Source organism: Amblyomma mixtum, chromosome 2 (genome assembly GCF_055824585.1).
Source record: "Amblyomma mixtum isolate Tamu chromosome 2, ASM5582458v1, whole genome shotgun sequence".
NCBI classification, from domain to species: Eukaryota; Metazoa; Arthropoda; class Arachnida; order Ixodida; family Ixodidae; genus Amblyomma; species Amblyomma mixtum.
In genome coordinates this window covers 12,395,709-12,411,358 of record NC_143013.1, presented here as the reverse complement: position 1 = coordinate 12,411,358, position 15,650 = coordinate 12,395,709, and the positions used below count along the sequence as shown (strand labels likewise).

General features: G+C 47.7%; 1 protein-coding gene across 1 annotated transcript in view; it reads right to left on the bottom strand.

Moving 5' to 3' along the window:
- The window catches only part of LOC149358453 (protein Wnt-2-like), a 101,922-nt gene extending 86,696 nt beyond the window's left edge, over positions 1 to 15,226 (bottom strand). The window contains exon 1 of the mRNA XM_089570512.1: positions 15,193 to 15,226. The gene's annotated coding sequence lies outside the window, so the exon portion shown is untranslated. The remainder of the gene's footprint in view (positions 1 to 15,192) is intronic.
- Between the last annotated feature and the right edge of the window lie 424 nt (positions 15,227 to 15,650).

Genomic DNA, 15,650 nt, shown 5'->3' with positions numbered 1-15,650 from the left:
TCGCACTGTTCTTTGGAAATCCCCACCGAACACGGCTTACCAGTTATCACGAGGAAATAAAACAAGCCGGTTAAAAACAAGGCAAAGCTTGTTCGAAAAATTAAATTTTCTTCCAATAATTGGGGCCCAAACCTGTAAACGTAAACAACATAACGTAAAACAATATAATGTTCGTAGCATCGACGCCGTTTTCTGTAAGTACAGTGCATGAATGGCTGCATTTACCACAGAACTGGCTTTGCCACGGCGACAGAAAATTTCGTCGCTGTGGCACTGGGCTACAGGAGCAAAGAAGTTAACGCATTTTCGTACTATAGTACGAAAATACGGGACAAACTTTGATCCGATGACAAGTTCTTTTGTTGCCATTTTCAGCTGGTAAAAAAATAATGCACTGCTGTTGGATCTGAGAAGCAGTTCTCAAATTCAACAAATAAAAAAAAAAGTCGGATACAATTGAAGAACGAAGCTGCAGATATCTCTCAAAGGAAACCTCGACTGATTTTCATGACGCCGCGGTCTATCCCATAACAGCTGCTAGTGACAATGGCAGCTGCAAGGCGGTCGAACCTGACTTCATGGCAACAGGTCAGTGCCATATTAGTTGGAGGCCCACCTTTTAGGAGGAGTTGCCGCATCATTTTTTAGCTGTTTAGCTAACTAGAGAATGTCATATCGAGGACTATGATCGGAGTGTTGACGAGCATGCAGCTCATGTGCCGATCCCTCAAAGTCATCACGGGTTGCTCATTCTGAGGTTGCAGTTTGAAACCATGAACGAAGGGATCAAGCGCACTTTAATTACCAATTACAGAATAGGCTTCAACTGTTTTTGTTATTTTTTGCTCCGTGCAAATAACTTGCTCGAACCTATAGGTTACCCATTTGTAACTGGAAAGTAGCCTTCCATAAATTTATCGACATCGGAAAGTGAACAGTTAAGAGGTAACACTAATTGTCTCCTTTTCTGCGGCGTGGTCATTGTGTGAGGTGATCTCTGATCAGCTATTTCCATGCATGAGCAATTACCATGTTCGAACAGAACGTGACCCGGGTAAATACTTGCGCTTACTGTTATACCTGTGCCACCAGCGTTACCTGATCTTCCTTTTCATTACCATCATCATCATCAGCCTGACTACACCCACTGCAGGGCAAAGGCCTCTCCCATGTCCCTCCAATTAACCCTGTCCTTTGTCAGTTGCCGCCACTGTATCCCCGCAAACTTCTTAATCTCATCCGCCCACCTAACTTTCTGCCGTCCCCTGCTACGTTTGCTTTCTCTTGGAATCCACTCCGTTACCCTTAAGAACCAGCGGTTATTTTGCCTTAGCATTACATGCCCTGCCCAAGCCCATTTCTTCCTCTTGATTTCAACTAAGATGTCATTAACCCGCGTTTGTTCCCTCACCCACTCCGCCCTCTTCCGATCTCTTAACGTTACACCTATAATTTTCCTTTCCATAGCTCGCTGCGTTGTTCTTAACTTAAGCTGAACCCTCTTTGTTAGCCTCCACGTTTCTGCCCCGTAGGTGAGTACCGGTAGGATACAGCTGTTGTATACTTTTCTCTTCAGGGATATTGGTAAGCTACCATTCATGATCTGAGAGAACCTGCCATATGCGCTCCACCTCATTCTTATTCTTCTTGTTATTTCCCTCTCATGATCCGGATCTGCGGTCACTACCTGCCCTAAGTAGACATATTCTCTTACTACTTCCAGCACCTCGCTACCAATTGCGAACTGCTGTTCCCTTGCTAGGCTGTTGAACATTACTTTGGTTTTCTGCATGTTAATTTTTAGCCCCACCGTTCTGCTCTGCCTGTCTAACTGATTGATCATGCTTTGCAGTTCTTGTCCTTAGTGGCTTAGCAAGGCAATGTCATCAGCGAATCGCAAATTACTCAGGTATTCTCCATTAACTCTTATCCCCAACTGTTCCCATTCCAGTCCCCGGAATACCTCCTGTAAGCAGGCAGTGAAGAGCATTGGCGAGATCGTGTCTCCCTGCCTGACACCTTTCCGTATTGTAATTTTGTTGCTGACTTTATGGAGAACTATAGTAGTTGTGCAAACTTTGTAAATATCTTCAAATATTTTCACATAACACTCTTCTACACCCTGATTCCGCAATGCCTGCATGACAGCTGAGGTTTCCATACGGAGTCTATTCGCGCCAGTATACCATTGCACTATGAGCGCACGAAGTTGTCCACGTTCTAGTTGTTTGCCTTGTCGGTTTGCTGCTAACCACCAAAAGCCCGCGATTGCAAAACTGGCTTTTCGCGACAGCCCGCACCCATCACTATAATTTATAGCTTTCTCCATCTTACCTCCTGTCCTCGCCAACCACTCATCGCTGCTAAAGCATCGTTCATGTGCCTAAATCGTGACTGCTATATTATGACAAAAAAAAAAAAACTCACAGGGACACCTAATTGCATTATGTGTTCGCAATGCGACAGCACTAGAAGCTGTAGATGCCCTTAGCGGAGGTGGCGTCACATCCGGCATGGGGACTTCCTGCCAGTCAGTGGGAATTATCCGGGCTGGTGACGTCACTGCAAGGTTTTTATGCTGTCACAATAATACTTGGCAGTTGCTTACGAACCATCGAATACATTGCATACTAGCGTAGATCGCCGTTAGTACGTCATTCCAGCTCCGGTCTGCGCGAGCTATATTTATTCTAGAAACTGGCATGCCGCAGTTTATTCAGGCGCTCGTCTGATCGCCGCCCCTCGACTTCCTCGAAGTGTCTGGAAAATTAGCATCATCACTAGGACGTAATAACAGCCCCACTACCTGACAATGGTGCACAACCCACAATCTGTGCTTGATCTTTCGTTTTTCCGCATAGGCGTCAAAGCGTCGTAAATCTTCCTCAAGCTCGTTGGACTTTTTTTTTTTCAGAGTTTGTTTTTTCTAAATGCCATAGAACATTCACCTGTCTCTCTTTCTGACTGCACAAGTGTGACGATTGCCGGTTTCCTTCGGCAGTTCATGTTGTTTTTTATTATTGTTGTCGTCCTCAAGATAATGGCGCGTACCCACTGCGGGGGATTGGCCAAGACACAGGCGGCGACTGACAGGCGCTTAAAACGTCAAAGAATTAAATAAAATTTTAAAAACTATAAAGGTAATAATAATAATAAGTGAATGAGACGAATTCAGATTTTAGTTCTACCCATTTCATCTCTTTTTTCTTTTGCCAACATGCGAGCCCGGCACTAGCTGCGTCCCTCTTGTGTCCCACGGCGCCCCGCAAGGAACGTGAGTTCCAGAAGACAGAGTCGCGCCAAGGGTTTAGCGGCGACGAGGTTGACAATCGCTCCTGCATATCTTGGGCTTCGGCCAGTTTGCTGGCCGGGCAAGAGAAGAGCGGTGCCCGTACATATGTGCGGCTTCTTCTTACGAGATCCGATCTCCGGCCGCCGGAGCTTCTTCCGCAATAGCCCGTAACTCAAGCGTGCGTACAGGTTCGCCTTGAAGGTCTTGCCCTGAACGGAAGCCGAGTGTTCTTCAAGGGAAAACAAAAAGAAAGGGAGCTCAGAACGTACTTACTATCTCTTAACGTGCATAAACTACTATTTTTCACAGCACGAAAAAAACTGTTTCCTTTTACGAGCACTAAAGATGTTAAGGCGACCTTTTTTATTATTTTTTTCGTGGCTTCTGGACAGCAGTTACAAAACTGCTCGAGCAGCCGATTACGTCAACTCGCTGCCGGGGGCCATTTCGGTGGAGAATATTTAGAATTTAGAATTTTTTGGTGAATATTAATTTAGTGATTTATTCATTCACTTGAAATCCCTTGCAAATTACAAAAGGAGGCAAGCGTAGCAGGGGGCGGCAGAAAGGTGGGCGGATGAGATTAGGATTAATTGGAGAGACATGGGAGAGGTCTTTGCCCTACAGTGGGCGTAGTCAGGCTGATGGTAATGACATGCCCGAAGGGCTTCGTGTAAGAGGGGCGTCAAAAAAGCATACTGAAAACGTATGTGTCCAGTACTTTCATTTGAAGAAAATGTTTAATTTTATTCTCAGGCAGCTTGCTCTACTGACGCCAATGTAGCCTTGAATTGCATCAAATGCATTTTATACCTTCCTAAACCGAATGCCTGCCTCTCTGTTCCTGATCTCTGCTCTGCACCTATGCTTTTACTGTGCACAGGTGCAATTTTTGCACCTGCGCGAACGTTAAACGTCGTGAAACGACCCAACGTCTTTTATATACAGATAACGCAGCATGTAGATCGGCTTCAGTGTGAGCAACCAATCTCGCCAATAATACAACCCTAAACACACCTGGATAACAAAAAAGCACCTGTGTGTTTACAAGCGTAGATGGTAGCCTCGAAGAATATAAGTGGGCCTCTATGAGAGTTCCGTGCGCCGCAGATTAGCCAGCGAGAATTTGTAGCGCAAAATCCGCCGTCCGCTCTATGTCGCCGTCCATTGATGTCAGTCACAACACATGTAAGCGAACACGTATGGTCATGATGACGAAATGTACCGTATTATTACTGATTAAAGCCTCGACTCACATCAACGTAGCATGATTCACCCCTTTACAAGTAACGCAACGTAAGGTTTACAGTTTGTACGAAGCATACTTGAGTCATCACTATGTCAATGCCCTATGCATATATGTATAGTAATGACTCATACACATTCTGGAACGCATTGCCACTAACGTACTGTAAGGTGCACAGAGTTTGTACAAAGTATGCATAGTCATGATTCAGAGAAATTCTCACGCGTAAGCAGCCTTAAGTGTTTCTGCCGAATATTTCTTTTCTTGTTGTTGCAATCACATCGTGTTTGGAGATAGATGTGGTCCCTTCAACACCTTTGCTGTGTACTGAGAGGTAAATAATATTTTAACTATGACGCACAGTGAAAAGGAGAAAGGGCTCAATGAGTAATGACACCTCGTCGCTATTCCTTGGTTCTGTGCACAGCGGTCATGAAGAATCAACTGTCCCGAACTTCGTATCTTCCTGAGCTAGGGGTCAAAAGTTAACCATGGTCAGCCACCAGTGCAGCACATAAAAGGCGCCGCCACGCTATCCCTGAGGAGACCCCGTCCGTATTTTATAGTATACAGCGCTTTTGGTATGCCCCGGCTGCGTTACCGCCTCACCGGGCGCCAATTTGCGTGCACAACCTAGCGTGATGCACGTGAGGATGTGACCCGGGTAGCACCGTCGGTAGCGGAATGCTAAGAGGCTTTCTTTTGCATTTGAGTCAGACAATGCATGGTTAAGGGAAAAAGAAGTTGCGCGGACGAACGTTCCTCTCCCCTGTACACTCCCAAGAAGGTACTACGGGGAAGAAAGAAAAGGAAAGGAAAAAGGAAAAAAGAAGAAAGAAAGAAACCGCAGCATAGCTAAGCAGGAATAACGACACGCTGAAGCTTACATACACGACGCCAAGACAAAGCTGGCCGCTTCTGCTCATTTCGTTCTCCCCTGAAGGCGCAGTCGACGGAGACCGCGAGGCGGACAACTCAGAACTTCGCAACGCCGTGGCTCCCTATATCGTCGCAGTTGTCATCTCCGAATGCAAACAAGCGAGCTAAAAATAATAAAAAAAGAAACTAGCGAGAAAGAGCGCCGCCGGCGCGCATTCGAAGCTCGCTCGTATAAAAGAAGGGACGAGGAAGCCATCTCGGGACGCCGCGATGAAGCCGGGGACATAAAGATGCAAATTCGGCCCTCCTCTTGCGGACAGACGCAACCTCGCGAGCGGGCCAGACTCAACAGCACGGACGAGTCGCATGGCCTGCCGCTCACAGAAGACGTGGGGAAAGAATAGGTAAGATGGGGCGAGGAGGCAGCTGCTGAATCGGCGGGCTGCCGACGACGACGCACCGGCGAGCACCGACTGCCCACGCGACTGCGGCGGGGCCTCTACCTCCGCGCGGTTCGGTCTCGCATATATATACAGTGCCGCACTGACCCGTTCACATCCTCCTCCTAACTGCACTCATCCTTCTTGCAGTCTAGCTGCCTTGACTGCGCCCAGACGGGAGCCGGCTCAAAGCGGGGCCGGAGAGGACACGTCATGTCCCTGGCACTCGGTAGGGCAGTGACGCGGCGCCCGTGGCAGCCATGTTGTCGCAGTTCTCGCGGCCCGCGCTTACACGCGTGACATCTCACGCGCGGCTGTACAAACGTAGAAAGTAAGCGTGTTCCGTGTGTTACACTTCTGTAGAGAGGAGTCGGTGAAAAACGATGCCGAACACGGGTAGGCCGACGGCGTAAGACAGGTACTGCGCCCCGTTGTCCCCTTTTCTCTCTGGCGTCGTTTTTCACCGGTGTCAAAGTGACAGCGACGCGCGAACCGCGTCGTTTTGTTTTCTGCTCACGTTGGTCGACGCATCGCAGTTCGAGCGTGGTACTTTCGGCACACGTAGTACAGGAGTGCCCACTTTTTATGTGGAAGAGACTCAAAGGTTTCCGCCTGCCAAAAGTTAAAAAAAAAAAAGAGAGAAAGATTACGGACTATAGGTTATTCTTCTAATGAAGGCTTTTAGGAAACCACAGGTTTACTTAAGAGTAGGCTGCTTTGTTCAAGGTTTGCGCAGTGTGTCCCGGAAGCCGATTCATATGCCGTTACCGCCAGCTGATTGCGGCTGCGCCAGGACATACCCGAGTGTGAAATCGCAGCGGACGGATGCCATGAATTAGCCGCTACAGCGTTTGAATTGCTTAAACATTAAACTACCCAGAGGCTACTGAGAATAACTACACCATGCGAGCAAGTGCACAAAAAAATTGTAAACGTAAAATGTAATGAAAACTGTAAAGCTTAAATCAAGCTTTTGTTGTTATTTGTGAAGTGGTTTATGGAGTTTAACGTCCCAAAGCGACAGGCTATAAAGGACGCCGTAGTGAAGGGCTCCGAGTAATTTCAACCCCCGGAGGGTCTTTAGCGTGCACTGACATCGCACAGTACACGGGCCTCTAGAATTTCACCTCCATCGAAATTCGACCGCCACGGCCGCGATCGAACCCGCGTCATTCGGGTCAGCAGCCGAGCACCATAACCACTGAGCCACGGCGGCGGGGTAAACTGTGTAGTGACACATGAGCTGTGAAGGACGCCGTAACGGACGGCTGCGGATTAATTTGTATCTCACAGTACACGGGCATCTTTGCATCTCCCCTCCGTTGAAATAAGCCCGTCGCGACCGGGATCGAACCCGCGACCATGGGTATGCAGCCGAGCTAGTGTAGAGTAAGAACAAGAACAATCCACACGTTGAAGTCAATACAGAAACTAAAAATTTTCAGAAGCAGAAACGAAAAAACAAAGAACACACTGAGAGAGGAAACTTCATGACAGAAAACCAGAAGGGAAACGTAACGAACCCGCCGCGGTGGCTCAGTGGAAAGGCGCTTGTCTACCGAGCCGGAGTACCCGGGTTCGAACCCGACCACGGCGGCCGCGTTTCGGTGGAGGCGAAACGCAAGAGGCGCCCGTGTGCTGTGCGATGTCAGTGCAAGTTAAAGATCCCCAGGTGGTCGAAATTATTCCGGAGACCTCCACTACTGCACCTCTTCCTTTCTTCTTTCGCTCCCACCTTCCTCCTTTCCCTTACGGCGCGGTTCAGGTGTCCGCCAAGATATGTGAGACAGATACTGCGCCATTTCCTTTCCTCAAAAACCAATTTACCAATCGTAACGCATTGTAAAAGTAGCGGAAAATTGGAATGGAGGTCTTGGAGCAAAAGTAGAAGATGCAAGAAGAAAATATCAAAGTCAGTTGTCTTCAAGCGTCACCAATCAAGAGGTGAGCGTCACTGATGGATCACGGACTTTTAGTTTGTTTTCCGAACTTTTAGCGCTCGTCGTGGTTTCATCTTGAAGTTTGTCGTTTTTCAAGATGTAGAAATTTGGGCGGGGGGGGGGGGGGGGGGGGTTAGTACTCTAATGTACCTGAAGCAGCGAACCCAGCCTCTTTACTCCAACAGATTTCTTTTAAAATGAGCTCCGTTTTGTGTTCCTTTGTAAATTAATCTAAGACAGCGGGTCTGGCCATGTGTGTGCAAGGAGACAGAGAGAGTGAACGCTATCGCGTCATATACCGGAGCATTAGAGCTCCTTCTTTTTTTTTTTAACCTCATGTGGTCTTAAGCAAGGTGGGCGGAAGTCAGAAATTTGAACGGGATAAGGTGGCCACAGCTGAAGCAGGGTTAACTGGAGGTGAATGGGAGATGCCTTTGTCATGCAGTGGACGTATACTTAGGATTATTACGGCGGGTCTCAAATGATGTGGTCGACCTACATCCGTGGCCGGGTTACATTCGAACAAATATTGTGCATGAAGTAAGTAGAAGCCCTGAGGCTGAGGTTGTTGCAAGCTACCAGTGGGGTTAGCCTTGCGGATTATGCCCGCCATTGTTCCCCGTCATCATCAGCCTGACTACGCCCACTGCAGGGCAAAGGCCTCTCCCATGTCTCTCCAATTAACCCTGTCCTTCGCCAGTTGCGGCCACCGTATTCCCGCAAATTTCTTAATCCCATCCTCCCACCTAACTTTCTGCCACCCCCTGCTACGTTTGCCTTCTCTTGGAATCCACTCCGTTACCTTTAAGGATCAGTGCTTATCTTGTCTTCGCATTATGCCCTGCCCAAGCCCATTTCTTCCTCTTGATTTCGACTAGGATGTCATTAACCCGCGTTTGTTCCCTCACTCACTCCGCCCGCTTCCGATCTCTTAACGTTACACCTATCATTTTTCTTTCCATAGCTCGCTGCGTTGTCCTTAAGTTAAGCTGAACCCTCTTACGCCCAAGTCACTCCATCCGAGCGGTGACACTTAATTTTGTTCCTGCATTTCGCATTCACTGTGTATGCGACTTGCATGTCTTTCTGACTTGGCGCATATTGAAAATAAGGTGAAAGCGGCTTTCGTTTTATGAGGGGGGGGGGAGTGGCGATGCAGATTTCGCTGGTCAATATATAATGCCCGACCGAGGCTGCGTAGTGAAATAAAATTTGTACGTTACCCATAGATAAACAAGGTCAATCGTCTAGAGATTTAAGAGAAGCCAAAAGCTTGGCTGTGCTCGCATCAGTGCGAAACATCACTTCTATAAACTTTCCATCGGCATGTCCTTCTTCACGATCTTCTTCAGGGACATAAAACTGCACTCGAAAAGGAGATCGAGTGCCACCGTGCGGCACCTTATAATATATACCAGGTGTCCCAGCTAAATGTAAGCAAGCTTTTAAAAAACACTGGGTTCCTAGCCGTCTGAAACCAACTGAGGGTTGTTTAGAGTCGCGTGACCTAGACTGCAGTATTTTTTTCGTTCCTCAAGGTTGACTAATTAGTCAAGCTTAATTAACTAACTTTTTAATTGTTGACTTGAGGAACAAAGTGTCAATGGAAAAGTTGTAGATCGCTTTGAGAAACAGCTTAGTGAGACATTTGCAGCAAAGTACTATTTACGTAAAGTAGTTTTTTTACCGCCCTTTAACCATAACCCGCACAATAAGAAAAAGCTTCCACATGACAACTGTGCCACTTCAACGTCCCAAGACGTGCCTTAAAGAATAAAATCCGTTTTTTTCTGAAATCCTCTCCTCGATTAGACTTTGGGTGCACATTGGGGAAGAGAAGTGAGCGAGCAGCTGGTCACGTGACAACTTTCTTTTAAGGCCAATAAATGAAGCTACGGAAATCGTAACTTGACGGAAACAGCGCTACTAGCGGTTTTTCGAGGTGATCTAAAACTTTTGCATTGACACTTTCTTCCTGAAGTCAATAATTAAAAAGTTAGTTAATTAAACTTAACTAATTAACATTGAAGAGCGAAAAAAATACTCAGGACTAGGCCCCGCGACTATGAACAATCCTGAGTTGGTTTCACTGGGGCTAGGACACTTCGCAAAAGTTTGGTTACCTTTAGCTGGGACACCCGGTATATAGTGCGCAGATAAGAATGGGTTTTAGGCGATGCTCTATAGGCACTGCCTTAAGAAATTTTAAATCGTGAAATGCTACTATAGGCCATTCTTCACAAGACAAGGAGTACTTCCCAGTTTCTCCTTCCTCTCTTTGCATGTGGCTCGTGATGTAATGGGATTTGAGACCTCTGATCTTCCTCAGCCGACATCTTCTTTAGGCCCACTTATAGAGGGCATTGCACGTGTCTCCACTGTGCTTGAAATCCACAAGTATCTCGCATACGTCCAGCTGGAATATCTGCCGTATACGTACCATACCTCGGAACGGGCACTAATTTTATTGTTTTAGATATTCATATTTTTGGTAAACGAGACGAAGATTGATGTCTGGCAGGTGTCAAATGTCCAGTGTAAATATCTCATGGGCGTCAATGAAATGTTTAATAGTTTACTAATAGGTAAGGGTTAAATTATTAGTCAGACTTAGAGGGCGTGGATGACGTTGAAAACAAATTCCGGAGGACACGGAAATTTGAAAAACACAACGCCTTTCAAGGCCTCCATAACCCATCCACGACTGCCGTTTCACGTCTCGCAAACTTTGTAACAAGATCCTGAATGACTTCTCTAACCAGCGCAACGCTACAAAGAGCTTAAGTTAAGCAGGCAATTTAGAAAGCGAAGAACGAGACGAGCATACGCGCAACGGCAACATCAGCAGGACTCGTCAGTCTGCATTGTGCAGCATAACACTGAAGAGATGGACTCCTTAATCGTCTACAGAACACCAGCAAAGCCAGTACAACAGATGGGAGAGGAAGTTTAAGGGGGACGAAAAAAAAAAGCGCTTCATGACAGTACGACAAGTTAGACATCGGCTCACGCACGTAGACCCTGAAACAGAGGTACGCAGACGGGAAAGAAGGGAAGGAGGGGGGAAGCGGGAGGGGGGAGGGCGCCGAGAAGTCGACGCGCGCCAACTCGTGTTTGCATCATTAGCACGCCACGCGACGACCTCTCCGAAAGAGAGCGTGCGCGGGCCAATTTTTGAGGCCTGACGCACGCGCTGCTGCCCACATTTCGGGTTCACCACGCAGCAGACACTTCCGGGGCTGTCGTCCACCACCCCCGCGCGCTCGCAAGAGAAGAACAGCAACAACAAAAAAGGAACAACAACACTCCATCCTCTTCGCCCGCCCATTTGCACCAGCGCCGCGCAGTACATATTGTGCGCCGAGCGGCACACTCCTCCCTCATTATGTACCTCAGCGCACGATGACAAAGCGCGTTTCTCGAGACGCTAGGGCAGTGCCGAGACACTCAACCACCGTTCGCGGGTCCTTGTCTTCTTGTTCGGAGACGCCGAGTCGCGATCAAACGGGTGATATGTACGCGCTCGTCGTCGTCTAGGGTGTGTATTCTTTAGTGCACTGTTTCTTTTAAGAGAGCGAAGTCTGTGTGTACGTTTATAGATGTATACACGAAACAACCGCGCAGCGAGCGGCGCGCCGCTTACGCATTACAAATTCCGTCGGCGTACTACCTGGCCGCCGCCGCCGTGCCGACGAGGATTCAGCCTTGCGCGAACTCTTCGGGGAGTCGTCGCCGTCGTCGTAGAGACGTCGTGGAGCGCTTACTGCCGCTCGGGCCCCTTGCGTGCACTTCCTGCACGGCCGGGTCGACCCCGTACCGCATCAAGGGCGTATAAAAAACGCCCACGGTCATTCCATTCAACTCTCCCCCCAACGCCCGCCCGCCCGCCCCATTTCATTTTGTACACCACTCGTGTGTGCAGTATGCCTCATCCTGAGAATATGAGCCGAAGGATTTGTCAAAGTTTCCTTCGGTCTGCCCTTAAAATACGTGTGCTTAGTTGCTTAATGAAAAGAGATCAGTTGCGCAATGTATAGTTGGTTTGTTGGGGTTTGACGCCCCAAAGCAACTCAGGCTATGAGGGACGCCGTAGTGAAGGGCTCCGGAAAATTCGACCACCTGGGGTTCTTTAACGTGCACTGACATCGCACAGTACACGGGCCTCTAGAATTTCGCCTTCATCGAAATTCGGCCGCCGAGGCCGGGATCGAACCCGCGTCTTTCGGGTCAGCAGCCGAGCGCCGTAACCACTGAGCTACCGAGGCGGGGCTGTACCATGTATAGATAAGAGGGAGACCGTCTCGCCCTAATATTGTTCGTACATGAGGCAACGAGTCCAAATAATTGACAACATGAGCACTGACTGGCAGGACTTTTCTCGAAGCTTACATAGCCTCCAGGGCGCGTTCCCCTGCTCGTTTTCGTGTCGCACGTGTGTACATCTAGGACGTACCATGGACCACATATAGCTGTAAAAACGGCGCACACGTAGTACCGCGACTGACGCAGCTGGCGCACAGTAAGGCTTTCTAGGCTTTGTCACATTGTGGTCACGCTACCTAAGGAGGCACCTGCAGCTGGCGCTCCGCTGGCCATAGAACCACGCAGTGCACACTAGTGCACCGGTGGCGGAAAAGTGTCGTCGCCGGTGGTGACTTTAACGAAAATAAATGTGATTCATAGGGAAAAGACGTTCCAACCTTTCATTTGAATAGAACACATTTTAATTCTATCATTTGATAAAACTTTAAGGCCCAAAGGTCAAAACACACTGCGCAACCGTGGCATCTGAGATCCGCGCACAGGTATCATCGCGAGACATCTACATTACGTTTTTTTTTTCTAGCTTATAAAAGCCCCGTTTCGATCAAAGTAATCTCTCTGTGGCTATAACGCGGTACCCTATCGGTAAAGGCCAATGTACGTTCTCGTCTCTGTGCCGGATCGACGACACCAGTGCTATTCCATCGTCACCATGGTGAAGATTAAGTGTGCGCTTCATCTGTCAAAACGCCAACTCGTTATTCTGGTTGCGGTTCACCTTATGTTTACAGCTTTATGAACGCCTTCTGGCATTACCTCAACATCACTCTGCATGATAAGAGACAGCTGTGTAGGTTTCGTGAATAAGGACAGTGGTTCAGCGTCAGTTGGTGCGGAAATTTTCGCGGTGAACAGCGCGAAGAGGAACTTCACACAGGGCAGGTACACACGGGCGAGAGCCAAGCTTGATACGGTCAACACGCGTCTGAGTGTACCGGAATTTCTGGTATATACTACGCACCCAGTGTGCAGTTCGCAGTGCTTAATTTTGGCTTATAAAAAATCTTATTTTTCCTACATTGTCCCCACCCGGTACATAAATCACATTGCTATATTGGCTGATATTGAAAATAAACGCTTGTTAGTCCGCGCCTATAGATACGTCCACAAAGCCTCAAATTTTAACTTTCAAACATGTATAGCCCGTAGGCTTTGTACCGGAATTTGCGGTATATCTTCTTTGTGTCCCGTTCCTGTTTCGCGCTGTTTTCCTGTGCCACACTTACTCACCCAAGCTTTTGTTATGAAACAGAAGATTAAACTAGAGGAAATCCCCACGGTTAAATTTAATTGTAAAGTCAAAGCAGTTTGCGACCTTATTCGGCTTTAGCACGCGGCGTTCTTGTATACAGTAGGATACAAAAAAAAAAAACTAGTTGGTAACAATAGGCCACGATCTGCCCCAACCTGTATTCTTCCTCTGATCAATCACAACAGCAAATGAAACCAGCTTTTTAATGTTTGACTATATCCCCCTCCCCCCTCAAGCAAGCAAGAGGCATGAAAATTCTTAAGTTAAAAGTACGTCTCATAACTAGTTTTTTTTTTTTTTTTTGCATCTACAACAAGAAAGGCTTTCACAATGAACTATCCTTTTTTTGTCGAGGAGGATTTCTGCGTGGCAATCCTGAATGTGGGCGGAGCTTCACTGCAGACTTAAGGTATCCGACCATAGTTCGGTGACTTCAGTGACAAAACACAGTCGCCAGAAACTGGACTCTTATTCAACAGCAGCGATAATTTCCGTAAGTACAAAAGGGTTTTTTTTTTTTTTTTCGTTTCACGCTGTATTCGTCTGAAATCGAACCATAGGAACTATTTCCACCCCTGCAGTCCTATATATTTTTTTAATATATATGTGCAAACTCTACTGACAGTGAGTTGACAGCATGACGAAGGACGCGTGCAGGGTGGATCCTTCCAAGTCGTAAATGCCGGCAGCTCTCGACATTAAACGTCACTCAGGCAGAGGCTCTTTTTACGAGCTGCTCTACAAGCGGGAACTCGCAAAACACCCTTCGCACTGACGTCGAGCAAGGGCGCAGCTCCATTCTGCCTCGTTCCAACGCAAGCAGTCAGGTCGCGCGTGGGCGGTTAATGGCTGCTCATATCGCGGCCTGCGTTCGGGCGCGCGAGTTTTGGAGAGACGCGCGAAGCTTTTGTCGAAAATCACTAGGGGCTTTTTTTTTTTTTTCCCCCGTTGACACTTCGTCTTTTGCATTGTCATTTGTATGCGCACATATTCGCTTATACGCCATCTTTGTTGTGTTCGAGCACCGTGACGCCAGTTTCTAGAGGGATCCGCCGGTGATGATCTGCTTTGCATTGTGGCGAAGCTGGCCTTCGAAGTAAGCGCATGGCGCAAACAACACAACAAAGGCGCACAATAGACACATAACAAAGACAGAAGGAACAACTAGCATTGGCCCGTACATGCTTGTTGTGCGTCCTTCTTTCTGGGGCCGTACACTCACCACGAACGATCACCTACACGCCCACTAACTAATGTTTTTAGGCAGACCTTCAGTAAAATAAAGCGAAGCCTATGACGGTACATGTAACGACACAGAAACAAAAAATTACAGCACTGACGCAACGGGGACACCTCCAGACAAATGGCAGATAGCTAGCAACGACTTTAATTAAAAGTAAGTAAACACAGGGACAGTTGTAACTCAACTTAGCCGCATCAAGCGACAAGATTGGCGCTTTGTCCACCAGAGGGCTTGTCAAATTATTGGGGTTATAAAGACCCTTGCGACCGTCAACTGCACCAAACAATATCCGGAAATGCACAGGTACGTAAGCAGCTCTTGAAATCTGTGCACGATAAACTATGCGGTCACTCTCACAACTTCCGAATGTCCGGAACTCGAAATAGGCATGGAGTCCCAAGCAACATTTTACAAGAAAGTGAAAGCACAATCATATCCATTAATGCAGCTGACGCAACCGACTAACTACCATCTAGTTTAACGGCAGCCTATTCGAAAGCTGTACCGTTGTCCATTCGAATGACAGGTGAGTGGCCGTATTAAAAGTATAACTGATTGAATGAAGTAAACAGTATACCAGTTAGGTCGAGATAACCATCAGTATATAGTCACGTTACTCGGGACGTTTTGTTTCTTGTGGGCCCATCCACAGTCGATCGTGATCAAACATCCCATCTAGCTTTCGGACGACCTTAGGAAGAAAAATATGAGTATGCTGAACTTTAGTTGGTTTGGATTAATGGGGTTTAACGTCCCAAAGCGACTCAGGCTATGAGGGACGCCGTAGCGAAGGGCTCCGGAAATTTCGGCCACCTGGGGTTCTTTAACGTGCACTGACATCGCACAGCACACGGGCCTATAGAATTTCGCCTTCATCAAAATTCGGCCGCCGCGACCAAGATCGAGCCCGCGTCTTTCGGGTCAGCAGCCGAGCGCCGTAACCACTGAGCCACCGCGGCGGGGCTTTAGTTGTATCCTGGGCACTAGATCTTTTGATGGCATAAGTGGAATATGATTAGTATTTCTTCGTTTCGG